We start from the raw sequence: 16,422 nt of genomic DNA, 5'->3' as shown, positions 1-16,422 counted from the left end.
AGCTAGGGTCCACGTACCCTGTCGTGCCTCGGTCCCGGACATGTAATGGTCCAAGGCCGCCAGCTGTCCTGCTCAATAGATCCGAGCCCCTTGCCACGATTCCCTGCGACCAGGGGTCCAACTCCTCTAGGCCCAGACCACCGTCTGCAACCTAGACAGTTTTATTATGGGAGTCACCGCTCCCGACCTCCTCAGAGCTCCTCACAGCTCGAGGGCTACTCTCCACCACCTCAGCTACTTCACTCCTCCTCACTACTGACTACTGACTACACTCCTCACCTCCCCTCCCCTCCCTGACCCCCAGGTGGGTGACTCTATTCCACTCAAGCCGTCCACTGGTGTGTCTGGTGGGTGTGGTGCAGGGTTTATCTAGGATTTGATTTGCTGTTGTAGGCAACACCATTTGGTTAGAGACCCATAACCAAGAGGGAGGTGGATACTGCACGGGAGGGCAGCTTGTGCAATACCCTGTGACGACCTGATAGTCCAGGGGCGTCACACAACACATAGCACCTAACAATATTTTTGAATGACATTGACCTCCAGGGATTTTAATCCACACCTTAGATTTCAGTGATGCCTATTGTATAACTGAATCCTAAAGGTCATATCCAAACATTTAATGATGAAAAGATTCAATATTCTTTGGTTCAAGTTCATCTTGCTGATAATGTTATATATGTAATAAAATGATAACAAGGTGCTTAAAAAAAGGTCACAATAGATGCCTATTAAATTCTCTAATATTAATGACTGGTGTTTTTACTACTGAAAATTTCTTGACAATATCAATATATTTTTGGGAAAAAAAATCATGGAAACATTTGAAAACCCCTGAGATCCTAGCCTTTTCTCCATGGTGGTCTTTTGGAAAAATTAAAACCAGAAAACAATCAATCCCAGAACCTAAATTTCTATTTTTTTTCCTCAAGATATGGTTTCTATTACAATATAGGAACATTGTCCATTTTATTAAATGCATAAAATAACATACTGAAAGAATAATTTAATGAGAAACTTTGAATTTTTTGGATGTTAGCAACATTTTAATATATTGGTGTTTAATAAAAAAAAATGGAATATCTAAGGCTTGTAAATGTTACATTTTCTAATTAAGGCCAAATGCTTGACATCTACTGTACATGTTCTATTATCATCCATATGGAAATAATTCTAGTAGTGATGCATTTTATAAAGCATAACTTATTACATTTCAGATAACTTAACTTTAAAAAATATAAAAGTAGATTTTAGTGAGAATATATTTATAGGCAATCAAGATTTTATCTGTCCTGTAGTTAGCCATGTGCCTGCTGCAATTTCCTGAAAGCATACACCTTTTCTATTAATCATTTGTCTGCTGCAAGTTGCAGCTTGTCCATATATCTACTGTTCCTGTGAGTGTCTGCACGCCTGGCTCCATCTCATGTGTCCAGCACTGCTTACCTGATTACCCATTCTGCTGTCTTGGTCCATGCTGACTGAAAAATTCCACTCCGCTGCACTATCATCTCTTGTCTGTGCTGCTCCCTTTGTCAGACAAGTCATTTACATGGGCGGTGCTAGTCTCTGCATGGCAAGTATCCTGACAATGCACACTAAGGCTAGTTTCACACATCCGTCTTTTCGCCGGTTTGCCGGATTCGGCGCACGCCAGTACAGTGTATACAGTACAAAGGCAGCGTGACAAGCTCTGGTCACATGCTGTCATGTGACTGGAGCATGTGACCCGGAAGTTGCCGCACTGCTATTGTACTGTATACACTGTACTACTGGCGTGCGCCGAATCCGGCAAACCGGCAAAAAGCCGGATGTGTGACACAACCCTAAAAGAGTTCTCTGCTCGATTAGCAGCTCATTACTACTGATCGGATCCAGCAACAGAGAGTGTGATGTTATTGGGCACATTGCAAAGTGCACACACAGTGTGCAGGGACTAGGCCAGCCCCTGAAACAAGTGTCACTGATGACGTTTAATTTCAGGTAGGGGGCAGAGGCTTTGTCTGCCTCTGCCTTCTGATGATGCTTCGCTTAAAGGGAACCTGTCACCAGTTTTTTGCCCTATAAGCTGCGGCCACCAGCAGTGGGCTCTTATATACAGCATTCTAACATGCTGTATATAAGAGCCCAGACCGCTATCTAGAACATAAAAAACACTTTATAATACTTACCTAAACCGGTCGTTGCAGTGGATGTGGCTCAAATGGGCATCTTCGTTCTCCGGTGCCAGCGCCTCCTCTTTCGGCCATCTTCGTCCTCCTTCTGAAGCCTGTGTGCATGACGCATCTATGTCATACACACTCGCCGGTCCCGCACATGCGCACTACAATACGTTGATCTGCCCTGCGCCTGCTCAGGACCTGAATGATGGAAGAAGACATCCATTTGACCCAGATCCACCACAGCGACCGGTTTAGGTGAGTATTATAAAGTATTTTTTATGTTCTACATAGCGGTTTGGGCTCTTATATACAGCATGTTAGAATGCTGTATATAAGAGCTCACTGGTGGTGTCCGCATCTTATAGAGCAAAAAAACGGTGACAGGTTCACTTTAAGTATCCCAGAATGCACTGGGATTTTCAAATAAAGGGTCATCAGAGAGGAAAGTAGGGAAAAAATACAATAGTAGTTAGAGAGTGTAGTGTAATTTTAATGCAAGTATATTAGAAATTAGTTTAGATTACGGCACTAAATAGATAGGGGTTTAGATGAAAATTACTTTGGCCTTAGGACCACCCCTTTATCTTCTGGACTCAATATGCTGGAAAATAAATTGAGTGAGGAACGCCAAATGTCATGCATATATATTGACAAATGTTTGTACTGTAAGCATATTTTCTTGTTTCTCGATATTAAATATTTCTACTTTTGAATTGACTTTGAATTCAATTATCTATTAGACTAATGTTTACACCTTGTCAGATTCTGCTTTAGGAGCTTTTTCAGTAGATAAAGATTGGGTAGACATACAGCACTTGTAATCAAGTAATTAAGCAATTAGTGAGGTGATTAAAATAAAATGTTTAATAAATCTCATGGTAAAAGATTGATATTTTGTATAAAAAGACAAACTGCATAACATGTAAAGGCTGCCTTCTATCAGTTAGTCAAATCCAAATGAAAAAGCAGTGTAGATGCTAATATCAATAGCACCTGTCTGCTAGACCAATGGGAAGATGGGGAATATTACATTCAGTGGCGTAACTAGAGGTTGATGGGCCCTGGTGCGAAGTTTGGTCCTGCCCCCCCTCCACGTACACCAACACTTGAATAATGACGCTGACACTTATCTCTTACCCACAGCACCCAGGTTTCCCATTATCTGAAATCCCTCTTTAAGCACCCTGCTTGTTCTGATATCCATCTTGTCCTCGGCACCCAGCTTCCACATGCTCTGCTATACATCTTTCCCTCAGCACCTAGCTTTCCCATATACTGCACCACAAAGTCATCCATATATTATAATGCACCCCCATAGTCCTCCATATATTATATTGCACCCCCATAGTCCTCCATGTATAAAGTAGCCCTCCAATTATTATAATGAATTCCCCATAGTTCTCCATGTATTATTACTCACCCGTAGTTCTCCATATATTATACTGCACCACATAGTCCTCCATGTTTTATAATGCACCCCCATAGTCCATGAATAAGGTAGAATCCATAATCCTCCATATATTATAATGTAGCCCCCATAGTCCTACAGTGCCTATAAGTAGTATTCAACCCCCTGCAGATTTAGCAGGTTTACACATTCGGAATTAACTTGGCATTGTTACATTTGGACTGTAGATCAGCCTGGAAGTGTGAAATGCACTGCAGCAAAAAAGAATGATATTTCTTTTTTTTTTTTTTTTTTTTAAATTGTGAAAAGTTTATTCAGAGGGTCATTTATTATTCAACCCCTCAAACCACCAGAATTCTGTTTGGTTCCCCTAAAGTATTAAGAAGAATTTCAGGCACAAAGAACAATGAGCTTCACATGTTTGGATTAATGATCTCTTTTTCCAGCCTTTTCTGACTAATTAAGACCCTCCCCAAACTTGTGAACAGCACTCATACTTGGTCAACATGGGAAAGACAAAGGAGCATTCCAAGGCCATCAGAGACAAGATCGTGGAGGGTCACAAGGCTGGCAAGGGGTACACAACCCTTTCCAAGGAGTTGGGCCTACCTGTCTCCACTGTTGGGAGCATCAACCGGAAGTGGAAGGCTTATGAAACTACTGTTAGCCTTCCACGGCCTGGACAGCCTTTGAAAGTTTCCACCCGTGCCGAGGCCAGGCTTGTCCGAAGAGTCAAGGCTAACCCAAGAACAACAAGGAAGGAGCTTCGGGAAGATCTCATGGCAGTGGGGACATTGGTTTCAGTCAATACCATAAGTAACGTACTCCACCGCAATGGTCTCCGTTCCAGACGAGCCTGTAAGGTACCTTTGCTTTCAAAGCGTCATGTCAAGGCTCGTCTACAGTTTGCTCATGATCACTTTGGAGGACTCTGAGACAGACTGGTTCAAGGTTCTCTGGTCTGATGAGACCAAGATCGAGATCTTTGGTGCCAACCACACACATGACGTTTGGAGACTGTATGGCACTGCATACGACCCCAAGAATACCATCCCTACAGTCAAGCATGGTGGTGGCAGCATCATGCTGTGGGGCTGTTTCTCAGCCAAGGGGCCTGGCCATCTGGTCCGCATCCATGGGAAGATGGATAGCACAGCCTACCTGGAGATTTTGGCCAAGAACCTCCGCTACTCCATCAAGGATCTTAAGATGGGTCGTCATTTCATCTTCCAACAAGACAACGACCCAAAGCACACAGCCAAGAAAAACAAGGCCTGGTTCAAGAGGGAAAAAATCAAGGTGTTGCAGTGGCCTAGTCAGTCTCCTGACCTTAACCCAATTGAAAACTTGTGAGGGGAGCTCAAGATTAAAGTCCACATGAGACACCCAAAGAACCTAGATAACTTGGAGAAGATCTGCATGGAGGAGTGGGCCAAGATAACTCCAGAGACCTGTGCCGGCCTGATCAGGTCTTATAAAAGACGATTATTAGCTGTAATTGCAAACAAGGGTTATTCCACAAAATATTAAACCTAGGGGTTGAATAACAATTGACCCACACTTTTATGTTGAAAATTTATTAAAATTTAACTGAGCAACATAACTTGTTGGTTTGTAAGATTTATGCATCTGTTAATAAATCCTGCTCTTGTTTGAAGTTTGCAGGCTCTAACTTATTTGCATCTTATCAAACCTGCTAAATTTGCAGGGGGTTGAATACTACTTGTAGGCACTGTATATGTATTATAATGCAGCCCCATAAACCTTCATACTGTATTATGCAGCCCCATACTCCTCCATGTATAATGCACCCTGTGAGACTGTGACCGGGGTTATCTATGACGGCCGGTATGTCTCGCCCCGGTTGTGCTCACTCCATGATAGAAAAGTAAATCCACTCTAGGGTTAATGCTGTTTCCCTACAGGCTGAAGGAAGGGTTAAATGGAAACAGGAACGAGGGGCAGGTGTGCCGGGTGTGAGGGGGTGATCACAACTCCCTGAGTCTCTGCTGGAGAGACATGTATATTGCTGTGGATTTTTGTTTGGACATTAAACACCGTGTGCTGTGAACCTTGATGCCTGGATCCCGTGTCTTCTGCTGCGCAGCCGACCGCGCTACCTCACATATGGTGGAGAATCGGCGGGCATGCCAGCCCGGTGAGGTGTACTTCCTTTTCTGGTGATCCGGTAGCACATGTCCTGGATTCAAGCAGCTATACTACGGCCCAAACCCAGCGACGCCATCGAGGACATACTAAGGCATTTGGCTCAGGCTAATGCACAGCAGCAGCAGGCTAATGCACAACAACAAGAGGCTAATGCACAGCAACAACAGGTGAATACCCACCTGCTCCGGACGTTGGAGCAACAGCAGCAACAGCACCAGCAATCCTTGAAATTGCAGGAAAAAAGGCACCAAGAACAGATGGTTCTCCTGGCCAAGTCAATCCGTGCCGGACCGGCAGCAACAACCCCGGGACCGGGTGACGACGGCAGCGTCCGGAAAGCGGTGAGACAAGCGTTGCAAAAGATGACCCCGGGGGATGATGTGGAAGCGTTCCTGGCAGTGTTTGAGCGGGTGGCCGAGCGGGAAAAGCTGCCGACCCCCCAGTGGGCTGAGGTATTGTCGCCCTATCTGACGGGGGAACCCCAAAAAGCGTACCTGGACCTCGGTACCGAGGACGCCATTGACTATGTGACCCTGAAAGCCGAAATACTGGCTCGGTTGGGGGTGAATACCTATGTACGGGCTCAGCGGGTAAATCAGTGGTTCTATGAGGAAGCCAAACCCGTACGCTCCCAGGCCTATGACTTATTACATCTTGTAAAAAAATGGTTGCAGCCTGACACTCTGAGCCCGGCGCAAATGGTGGAAAGGGTAGTAGTGGATCGTTTTGTGCGCACTTTACCCGTCACCGTTCAACGGTGGGTAGGACAGGGTGACCCGAGTACCCTGGACCAATTAGTGTCCCTGGTAGAGCGGCATGTGGCTACGCAGGACTTGATACGGGACACTGAGACTTTGCGTACCGCCCGTCGGTCCGGCCCCTCCAAGCCTAGGGCCAAGGACCCACCGCCGACACCGGTACAGGAGTCCGCTACCATCCTGGCTGAGGCCGCGCCCGCCGTTCCTGAGGTCCGGAAGGCCATGTACCCTAAACGACAACTTGTCAAGGGGGTTTCCTTCCCTATTAGATGTTGGCGGTGCCAGCGGGTGGGACATATGGAAGCCCAGTGTCCCCTGACCACGGAGCCCATGGATTGTGGGGTTACCCGGCGGGGTTCAATGTATGCTCAGGTGGTGTGTACCGCTGACCTGGTTCCCCCAGAGACTGAGCCCCACTTGTGCCAAATACAGGTGAATGGATGTCCGGTTACAGGATTGTTGGATTCCGGAAGCTTAGTGACCCTTGTGCGATCCACCTTGAGGGCTAAAGTAAAGGCCACAGGACGTACCGTGGGGGTGGTTTGCATACATGGGGACCGCCGAGACTATCCCACGGGGATTGTCACCATCACAGCACCTTGCGGTCAGGTGCAACATGAGGTGGGACTGCTTAACACTCTTCCTTATGACGTGATCCTAGGACGGGATCTGCCCTATTTTTGGACTTTATGGAAGGGAACCCCTAGGTCCCCTCCGATATTGGTCAGTCCGGGGCCTGAGCCCTACAATCCTGAATCCGGGACACCTGCCGTAGGGGTCCCCATGATAGGGACAGAATGTGAACCCGATAGGTCGCCCCTAGAGGTATTGGCAGGAGAGGCTGAGACGGTCGAGCCCATCCCGGACTTGGAGGCATCCCCGGATGCGTTTGGGACAGCCCAACTCCAGGACCCTACGTTAATACATGCCCGGAATAGGGTGTTAGTAATTGACGGGGTGGCCCAGCTGCCCGGTGCCCAGGTAAGGTACCCCCATTTCGCTCTTAAACAGGATTTACTCTACCGGGTAGATGAAATACGGGGCGTGGGGGTGGAGCAGTTGGTGGTGCCCCAGCCGTATCGCCGGCGGGTCCTCGACTTGGCTCATAAACATCTGATGAGTGGCCACCTAGGGGTCAAGAAAACGCAGGAGCGAATATTGCAAAGGTTCTATTGGCCCGGGGTCTTTGGGGAGGTAAAACGGTTCTGCGAAACCTGCCCGGAGTGTCAGCTTACCGCACCACTGGTCCACTTTCGCAGTCCGTTGGTGCCGTTACCCATTATAGAAGTCCCTTTTGAACGGATAGGGATGGATCTGGTGGGGCCCCTCGTAAAGTCTGCTCGAGGGCACCAACACATCCTAGTGATCGTTGACTATGCCACCCGGTATCCAGAGGCGATACCTCTCAGACATACTGCGGCGAAGCTTATAGCTCGGGAGTTGTTTTCTGTGTTCTGCCGGGTGGGGTTGCCCAAGGAGATCCTTACGGATCAGGGGACCCCATTCATGTCTAAAGTGACCAAAGAACTATGCCGGCTACTCCAGATCAAGCAGTTGCGTACGTCTGTGTATCATCCTCAGACGGATGGGTTAGTAGAACGATTCAATAAAACCCTGAAAACCATGCTAAAAAGGGTGATCTCCAAAGACGGGAAGGACTGGGATATGATGCTTCCCTATTTGATGTTTGCCATCCGAGAGGTGCCACAGGCATCCACGGGGTTTTCGCCTTTTGAATTGTTATACGGGCGACATCCCCGGGGATTGTTGGACCTGGCAAAGGAAACATGGGAGCAAGAGCCCACCCCCCATAAAAGTGTGATTGAACACATTTTAGGAATGCAGAACCGCATAAGCGCGGTCATGCCAATTGTGAAGGAGCATTTACAGGAGGCTCAGGCCGCGCAAAGCGGCCGCTATAATAGACAAGCCACCGTGCGGACCTTTAAACCCGGGGATCGGGTGTTGGTATTAATCCCCACGGCGGAGAGTAAATTCCTGGCTCAGTGGCAAGGCCCCTACGAGATAAAGGAAAAAGTCGGGGTGGTCAACTATAAAGTATTGCAGCCCGGTAGGCGGAAACCTGAACAAATATACCATGTCAACCTATTAAAACCGTGGCAGGAACGGGAAAGCCTGATGGTTGAGTTTCCCCCATCTCCCTCCTCTTCGGATCGTTCACTCCCGGCTTCAGCGACCTCCGGAGAGGACGAACCGGAAGTAAGGATCGGAGAAGCCCTCACCAAGCAACAGAGGCGAGAGGCCAGACGGCTGGTTCAGCAGAACCCCGATGTCTTCTCCGAGTTGCCGGGTAGGACCAGTCTGATACGACATGACATTGTCACAGAGCCCCACCTGAAGGTACGCCTGAAGTCATACCGCGTGCCGGAGGCTCGAAGACAAGCCATATCAGAAGAAGTGAAGACAATGCTACGCCTGGGGGTCATCGAAAAATCCCGGAGTGAATGGGCTAGTCCCATTGTCCTAATACCAAAACCCGATGGCTCCTTAAGGTTCTGCAATGACTTCCGGAGATTGAACGAAATATCCAAGTTCGATCTCTACCCCATGCCCCGGGTGGATGAGCTGATTGATAGGCTGGGACAGGCGCGATATTTTACCACGCTCGACCTGACCAAGGGGTACTGGCAGGTGCCACTGACGGAGTCCGCCAAGGAGAAAACCGCTTTTGTTACGCCGGAGGGTCTCTTCCACTATGTTGTCTTGCCTTTTGGGTTACATGGCGCTCCGGCCACGTTCCAGAGGTTGATGGACTTGGTGCTGGAACCCCACCAGGCGTATGCATCAGCGTACCTTGATGACATCATTATTTACAGCTCCGATTGGCAGACCCACTTGGAACAGGTACAAGCGGTGGTGGACGCGCTTCGAACAGCCGGATTGACAGCCAATCCCAAGAAATGTGCGTTGGGACTCACGGAAGCCCGCTACTTGGGCTACGTGATAGGCCAAGGAGTGATTAAGCCCCAAATTAACAAGGTTGAGGCGATCCAGAAGTGGCCTAGACCCCTGACCACGAAGCAGGTTAGGGCCTTCCTGGGTATCGTGGGGTACTACAGGAGGTTTGTAAAGGATTTTGCGGGACTATCAGCCCCCTTGACGGACCTTCTCAAAGGCAAGAAGTCCGTCATGGTACGCTGGACTCCGCAGGCCGAGGACTCCTTCCGGGCCCTGAAGGGGGTCCTGTGCGGACAGCCCGTTCTCGTACACCCTGATTTCCGGAAGGAGTTCATAGTACAGACTGACGCCTCAGAGGTCGGCCTGGGGGCAGTGTTGTCTCAGGTGGTTCAGGGGGAGGAAGACCCCGTCACCTTCTTAAGTAGGAAGCTCACCCCTCCCGAGCGGAATTATAGCGTAGTGGAGAAGGAGTGCCTGGCGATCAAGTGGGCCTTGGAGTCCCTACGCTATTACCTGCTGGGACGGCAGTTTCGCTTGGTGACGGATCACTCTCCACTGGTCTGGATGAGGTCCGCCAAGGAACGGAATGCCCGGGTTACCCGGTGGTTCCTTTCTCTGCAGAACTTCCGGTTTACGGTTGAACACCGGGCCGGTAGGTTGCAGGGCAACGCCGATGCCTTGTCCCGCGGCCCGTGTTTGCTGGCAGGAGTTCAACCCCGCTCGCTTGAACTGAGGGGGGGGGGTATGTGAGACTGTGACCGGGGTTATCTATGACGGCCGGTATGTCTCGCCCCGGTTGTGCTCACTCCATGATAGAAAAGTAAATCCACTCTAGGGTTAATGCTGTTTCCCTACAGGCTGAAGGAAGGGTTAAATGGAAACAGGAACGAGGGGCAGGTGTGCCGGGTGTGAGGGGGTGATCACAACTCCCTGAGTCTCTGCTGGAGAGACATGTATATTGCTGTGGATTTTTGTTTGGACATTAAACACCGTGTGCTGTGAACCTTGATGCCTGGATCCCGTGTCTTCTGCTGCGCAGCCGACCGCGCTACCTCACAACCCCTATATTCTATGTATAAGGTGTCTTTCATTTTGTATTATGCAGCCCTATACTCTACCATGTATAATATACCCCTATAGTCCATGTATAAGGTGTCCTTCATGTTGTATAATGCATCCCCATAGACCTCTATGCATGTATAATGCAGCCCCATAGACCTCTATGTATAATGCACCCCATAGTCCATGTATAATGTGTCGCTCATGCTTATTATGCAGCCCCATAGACAGGTATCAAGCAGCCCCCTAGGCCTCCATATTTAATGCAGCCCTCCTAGGCCTCCATGTATAATGCAGCCCCCCAGGCCTCCATCTATAATGCAAATGTGACGCCCTGGACTAGTCAGGTCGTCCCAGGTAGTCCCATGCACACACACACCCTCACCTTAGAAAGGTGACAGCAGCCAAACTACAAACCTTTGTTACCACCCTCCGGGTTTGATGTTTACACCAGGGGGGCGGAGCCAGGTGGTTGGCTCCACCCACTGAGGAGTTCACAGGCCCGGAGGCGGGAAAACAGTCTAGATTAGTCTTGACAGAGGAGTGAGGAGAGTCAAGTTCAAGGGCAGACCTGTGCGCAGGCCTGCCAAAGTCTACACTAGGTGTCTGGGTTGGAGCTCAGTCACCTCTGTCAAAGAGGCAGATGGTGGTGGCCGCCTGCAGGAGCTGGGATTACAGCCGGTGGAACCGTAGGGACTGGGGTCGGGCGGTGGCCCGCCGGTACCAAACCGGGGAACCGATTGGAAACCGGAGCACCAGGAGGGGTACTCAGACCCAGTACGAGGCCCAGAAACAACTAAGCTAAGTCGAATCAACTGATTGAGGACTTTACTTTAGGACCTTTCCCTCACAAGACCCGACTGAAGACAACAGCATAACCATTAGGGTAAAGCCACCGCCAAGGCATAGAGACCCAAGGGGCCAGCATCTGCGGGCAAACAGGGCTCTCCCAACATACAACAAGCTGGGGAGCGGACTACCGTTGAGAGTCACAACGTTTACATTAAAGAGGTGCAGAAAAAAGGCGGAAACCACCTGTTAAGAGGAAGCTGCAGCCGGCTGCGGGCACCGTTCATCATCTTGTTTGGTTTACCAGAGACTCCAGCATATTTTATCATAGTGAATACACTAGTGCCTTTGGGCCGCACTACACCAGCACCTCAGCACACATCCATCCCCTCGCCTCAGCACCCCCCTCGGGCCACCGGGACCATCATCCCCCCTACCCACGGAGGGGGTCAACACCAAGCTGCGCAACACCATCCCCGGGAGCCTAGTCAACGGCAGCTGTGGTGTCCATTCACCACAACCCGTGGGTGGCGTCACGAACTTAAATCCCCTGCAAACCACCGTGGCTCCGGCCGTGGACCTCCCCACCGAAGTCCCTAAGTGTAGCGCCAACCCCCTTTCAGAGCGACGTGACCCTCGTGTCCGTGGAAAAGCTCGAGCCACCTACCTACGAGCACGGATCCGAGCGGCTCGGCAGCCGGCCGAGCCCCGGGGTGGTACACAACCAGCCCCCCTAAGCCTCCACCTTTCATACAGCCAGCTCCCCCAGGCCTCCATCTATCATGCAGCCAGCCCCCCTAAGGCTTCCATCTAACATGCAGCCAGCCCCCCTAGGCCTCCATCTATCATGCAGCCAGCCCTCCCAGGCCTCCATCTATCATGCAGCCAGTCCCCTCAGGCCTCCATCTATCATGCAGCCAGCCCCCCCAGTTCACCATCTATCATGCAGCCAGTCCCCCCCAGCCCTCCATCTATCATGCAGCCAGCCCTCCCCAGGCCTCCATCTATCATGCAGCCAGCCCCCCCCAGGCCTCCATCTATCAGGATTACTTAAGAACCCTTATATCCTCTTTAACACACAACCCCAAACAGTTATTCAATACTTTCAACTCACTACTTCGCCATCCACTGCCCCCTCCAACTTCCCTAATTTCCGCAGAAGACTTTGCCACCTATTTCAAAGAAAAAAAATCGACCAAACCAGGCGAGTCTTTTCTGCTCAACCGCCACAACCCCTTCATATAACAGTCCACTGCCCCTCCCCCTAAACTTCCTCCCCACCATCACCGAAGGAGAGCTTGCATGTCTTCTCTCAAAAGCGCATCTCACCACCTGTGCACATGACCCCATCCCATCCCATCCCACCTCCTCCCCAACCTCACCACTATCCTTATTCCAGCCTTAACCCATATTTTCAACCTATCCTTAATGACTGGTACCTTCCCTTTTGCCTTTAAACACGCAACAGTCACACCTATCCTAAAGAAACCTTCCCTCAATCCAACCTCTACTACCAGCTATCGCCCCATATCACTACTCCCATTCGCCTCAAAACTCCTGGAACAGCACGTCCATGCTGAACTTTCCTCCCACCTCTTATTTAACTCTCTCTTTGGCAACCTACAGTCAAGCGTCCGTCCACATTATACTACCGAAACTGCCCTGTCTAAAATCACAAATTACTTACTGCCAAAGCTAACAATCACTTCTCTATACTCCTACTTCTAGACCTTTCCTCAGCCTTTGACACTGTCGACCACGCCCTCCTATTACAGATCCTCTCTTCCCTTGGTGTGAGAAACCTCACCCTCTCTTGGATCTCTTCATACCTTTCCAACTGCACTTTTAGTGTCTCCCATTCCCGCACAACCTCTTCATCCCGCCCTCTCTCTGTTGGTGTCCATCAAGGCTCTGTCCTGGGACCCTTACTTTTTTCTATCTATACATATGGCCTGGGACAACTCATAAAGTCCCATGGCTTCCAGTACCACCTATACGCTGACGACACTCAGATCTACCTCTCTGGCCCAGATGTCACATCTCTGCTGTCCAGAATCCCAGAGTGTCTATCTGCTATATCCTCCTTCTCCTCTCGCTTCCTAAAGCTCAATGTGGCCAAAACTGAACTAATCATCTTTCCTCCATCTCACCTACACTCCTACCTGATCTATCTATTAAAATAAATAACATCATGCTCTCCCCAGTACCCAAAGTTCGGTGCCTCGGAGTGACCCTCGACTCTGTCTTGTCCTTCATACCACACATCCAATCTTTCACCACCTCCTGCCATCTTCAACTCAAAAATATTTCCAGAATCCATCCTTTCCTCAATTCTCAATCTACAAAAATGCTACTGCAAGCCCTCAATCTCTCGCCTCGATTACTGCAACATCCTCCTCTGTGGCCTCCCTGCTAACATGCTCGCCCCTCTCCAGTCCATCCTTAATTCTGCTGCCCGACTGATCCACCTCTCTCCTCAATACCACCCCACTTCTCCTCTCTGCAAGTCACTCCATTGGCTCTCACTCTTCCACCGTATCCAATTCAAACTACTAACACTGACCTATAAAGCCATCATAATTTGTCTCCTCCGTATATCTCTGAACTAATCTCTTGCTACACACCAAAATGTAATCTCCGGTCCTCCCAAGATCTCCTTCTCTCCTCCTCTCTCATTTGCTCCTCATGCAACCACCTCCAAGACTTCTTCCTAACATCCCCAGTCTTCTGGAATTCGCTGAATCAACACGTCAGACTATCTGCTACCCTTGCAAGCTTCAAACGGAACTTGAAAACTCATCTGTTTAGAAATGCTTATAATCTACAATGGCCTCACTGCTTCACCACTACCACAGCTGCTGCCCCACCACCGTGCGGAGCTGCCACCACACCACCGTGCGGACCTGACGCCCCACCACCGTGAAGAGCTACCACCCCACCTACACCCCACCTACTGTCTCCTCCCCAAAATCCTATAGAATGTAAGCCCGCAAGGGCAGGGTCCTCTTCCCTCTGTACCAGTCTGTCTACTGTAACTTGTATATACATTCTGTATGTAACCCCCTTCTCATGTACATCACCATGGAATCAATGGTGCTCTATAAATAAATAATAATAATATTAATCATGCAGAGAGGAGCTGGCTGCTAATCTGCAGGGCGGCCGCGGGCCCCTAACCTGCCAGGGATAGTTGCAATGGCGATTCCTGCGACCGCGGTAGTTACGCCCCTGGTGGAAAGTAAGTATTTAAACATCTAAAATCATGCAAGATTTCTGGCTCTCACAGACCTGTAACTTCTTCATTAAGAGGCTCCTGTGTCCTCCATTCATTACCTGTAGTAATGGCACCTGTTTGAAATTGTTATCAGTATAAAAGACACCTGTCTACAACCTCAGTCACACTCCAAACTCCAGGTCGCAACGCCCTGCTCCACACAGCCACCACCACAGCCAGAACAACCCCCACCGCAGCCAGCACTGCCCCCACAGCAGCACTGCTATTTTTTTTCACAGCCCCCACCACAGCCAGCACAGCCCCCACCACAGCCAGCACAGCCCCCACCGCAGCCAGCACAGCCCCAACCTCAACCAGCACAGCCCCCACCGCAGCCAGCACAGCGCCCCGCAGCCAGCACTGCCACCACTGCAGCCGGCACTGCCCCCCACTGCAGCACTGCCCCCACTGCAGCCAGCACTGCTCCCACCGCAGCCAGCAAAGCCCCCACCGCAGCCAGCACAGCACTCACCGCAGCCCCCACCACAGCCAGCACAGCACCCAGCAGCCAGCACAACCACCACCGCAGCCAGCACAGCCACCACCGCAGTCAGCACAGCCACTACCGCAGCCAGCACTGGCCCCACCGGAGCCAGAACTGCTCCCACCGCAGCCAGCACTGCTCCCACCGCAGCCAGCACTGCTCCCACCGCAGCCAGCACTGCTCCCCGCGCAACCAGCACTGCTCCCCACGCAGCCAGCACTGCTCCCCACGCAGCCAGCACTGCTCCCAGCACAGCCAGAACACCCCCAGCGCAGCCAGAACAACCCCCAGCGAAGTCAAAACCACCCCCAGCGCAGCCAGAACAACCCCCAGAGCAGCCAGAACAACCCCCAGAGCAGCCAGAACAACCCCCAGCGCAGCCAGAACAACCCCCAGTGCAGCCAGAACAACGCCCATTCTCCACCTCCCGGTAAGCTATATTAGCATTATAAGATGCTCTCATCATTTTCCTCCTAAATTTTCGTAAAGAAAAGTGCATCTTATAATCCAAAAAATATGGTATATATGGGAGTGAAGAAACCATTTGTGCACTAATATCCACGATTCCTATAATACCTTTCAAATATTTTTTTCACTGGAATCAGGATCTCTGCCCCCACATTATGCTGCTCTCAGATGAGGGAGCAAAAACCTGGTGACAGATTCCCTTTAAAGCACTTTAATATTTTTTTATTTCACCACTATCTTTAAAGGGAACCTGTCAGGTGCAATATGCACCCAGAACCACAAGCACTTAGGCCAGTGGCATAACTAGAGTTTGATGGGCCCCAATGCAAAATTTGGACCTGCAAACCCCTCCTCCCCAACCGTATTTTGACAGTTGGAACACAGGATAATTACACCGACACTCAGGGTACAGAATAATGACGCTGACATTTGGCTCATTCCCTCAGCACCTAGCTTTCCCATCTGAAATACCTCTTTATATCAGAACCCAGCTTTCCTATGTTCTGATATCCATCTTTCCATTGATATGAGAGCATGGAAAAGCTGAGTGCTGAGTGAAAGAGGTTTAGCAGAGCATGGGAAATCTGGGTGTTGAGGGAAAGAACCTCTTTCACCCAGCTTCCCCATCCTATGCTTGTATCTTTGGCACTCATCTTTGTATATATGTCCCATTCTGGTACATATGATCTGCATCATGTCGCACACAGTAAAAAAAATGTAATGATTATACTCACCTTCCCTCTGCTGCCCCAGTGCATGGTGTTCTCTTCTGATACAGTTTTTCCACAAGCAATCATATACCCCTACAGAGAAACACACGCTGTATACTGTAATACACAATATTACATGCATAGTATACTGTGCACAATATTACATTCACTGTATACCATATACACACACACACACATACAATAAAATATTATATACATTAT

The sequence above is a fragment of the Anomaloglossus baeobatrachus genome, chromosome 3, assembly GCF_048569485.1.
Source record: "Anomaloglossus baeobatrachus isolate aAnoBae1 chromosome 3, aAnoBae1.hap1, whole genome shotgun sequence".
In the NCBI taxonomy this organism is placed as follows: Eukaryota; Metazoa; Chordata; class Amphibia; order Anura; family Aromobatidae; genus Anomaloglossus; species Anomaloglossus baeobatrachus.
Note: the sequence above shows the minus strand (reverse complement) of the source record.